Here is a 2296-nt window from a genome sequence, read left to right on the forward strand (position 1 = left end):
TCAAGTTTCTTAGAAAAAATGATAACTAATAGAAATAGTTGAGCATCCAGATTGGGCCAATGACTCACTGGAATAAATGCAGGCCTTTGAAATATCATATTTAAGATATCAGGTAACCTGACTCAGTGCCCAGGAGCAACACTGAAGTATCCACCCCCTTTTCCAGTGGCTGACAGATCCCCAGGAAAGAAAAGGGTTGGCAGCCAGCCTCTAGAGGTGTCTAGTGTAGACATTAGGCTGAAAAGTGGCAATCAATCATGGGGCTGGGAAGGTGGCTCAGTGGTAGAGCGCTTGCCTTGCATGCCTGAGGCCCTGGGTTCGATTCCTCAGCACCACATAAGAAAAAAGCCGGAAGTGGTGCTGTGGCTCAAGTGGTAAAGGGCTAGCCTGGAGCTGAAGAGCTGAGGGACAGTGCCCAGGCACAAAGTTCAGGCCCCACAACCGGACCCAAAAAAAAAAAAAATGGCAATCATACTTACTTTTAAAGAAGGTAAGTGAGAAAACAACTCCTAGTCCAAAACCAGTACCTGCAAAAACGGAGAAGAAATGCTGTTTCATAATAGTAACCTGACAAAAGATAACATTAATATTTTTCTTAAGTGTGAACATCATAAAACACATGTGTTTTTTTTCTTCATAATCTGGCATCTGACTTTCCCATTTCTATCCTTTATCATTGGAGCAAGCTTTGTACTTGTCTTTGGTCTCCCCACCCAAAAAAGGAAATAAGAGCTTCATTCCCTATCATTCTGTCTAGACAAGTAACAGGGCGTGAGGATGGGGGTTAGGGAGCAAGCCAGGAAACTGTTCTAGACCCTCCTGCACTCCTGGCAAATAGCCTCTTGCCTGCCTGTCTCACACAGGAATGCCATGGCCAAAGCAGCAGGTAAACAGTGCCAACAGACATTCCCGTGCCACCCTGTGCTTTCAGTGCTACCCACATTTGTGAGGAGATGCAAAGGAATGTTCCAAAACAGTCCTCAAGGGCTGCACTATCACACACATAACTGTGAACAGACAGTATAAGCACAACTCTCAAAAGCCCAAATGTGGAAAGTAACCCCCAATCATCACAGAGTCCTATGAAGGGCCTTTTAGTATACTGAAGGAGGTATAGAGGTTATATGTAAATACCACTTGTTTTTTATATATGCTAGGCAAGTACTCTACCATTGAGCTACATCTCCAGTCACACTGACACTTCATTTTAGACCAAAGCTAACAGAAAGCTTGTTGTTGTTGCTGTTGTTGTAGATGTTGCTTTACAGATTCAATTCTCATTTTTATCAATATGACAAGCCCTGGTATTTGACAATGCTAGCATCACAATTCTGCTAAACTCACACATCACCTGCACTATCATTTAATCATTTTCTTTGTTGTTGGTGGTGGGTTTTTTTGGTGGCTGTTGAGAGAGGGCCCTTACTCTGTAATCCAGGCTAGCCTTAAACTCTCAAACTCTATCTTCCTTCCTCAACCTCCTGAATACTGGGATTACAAAAAAAAAAGCTTCAAATCTGTGCTAATGAAATTCTAAATTTCTTTTTGCTGGGCTGAGGATGTAGACAATTAGTAGAGCACTTGCCTAATGTGTGAGTCCCTGGGTTTGCTCTCTAGCAGTGAAAAAATATAAATAGATGTGGGGGGGGCAAAGGGGAGAGAGAGAAGGGGGGGAATTCTTCTGTCTAATCATGATTTCAGGATAATGCCCTGCAAAACTTCAAAGTACTCCCCAATTCCTCAATCAAGTTGCCTTTTCCGCTCCAACCGCACCATGAACAAACAAGCTAATCTACATTTTTTGTTATTGCAAAGGTGATATACAGAGAGATTACATACAGTAACATTAATCAAGTAATGAGTATATTTGTTTTTGAACAGTGTCACCTCTTTCCTTATTTTTTCCAAGTTTTTCCCTCCTGATCCCCCCTGCTAATCTACTTTTTTTTTTTTTTTGGCCAGCTCTGGGACCTGAACTTAGGGCCCAGGCACTGTCTCTGAGCTTCTTTTGCTCAAGACTAGCACTCTACCACTTGAGCACAGCACCTCTTCTGGCTTTTTCTGTTGATATGGTACTGAGTATTCCAACCCAGGGCTTCCTACATGCTAGGTAAGTACTCTATCACTGAGCCAACTTCCCAGCCCCCAATCTATATTTCTTTCTTTCTTTTTTTTTTTTTGGTCGGTCGTGGGGCTTGAACTCTAGGCCTGGGCACTGTTCTTCAGCTCTTCAGCTCAAGGCGAGCGCTCTACCACTTGAGCTACAGTGCCACTTCCGGTTTTCTGGTGGTTTGTT

The sequence above is a fragment of the Dipodomys ordii genome, unplaced genomic scaffold, assembly GCF_000151885.1.
Source record: "Dipodomys ordii isolate 6190 unplaced genomic scaffold, Dord_2.0 Scaffold6, whole genome shotgun sequence".
Taxonomy (NCBI): domain Eukaryota; kingdom Metazoa; phylum Chordata; class Mammalia; order Rodentia; family Heteromyidae; genus Dipodomys; species Dipodomys ordii.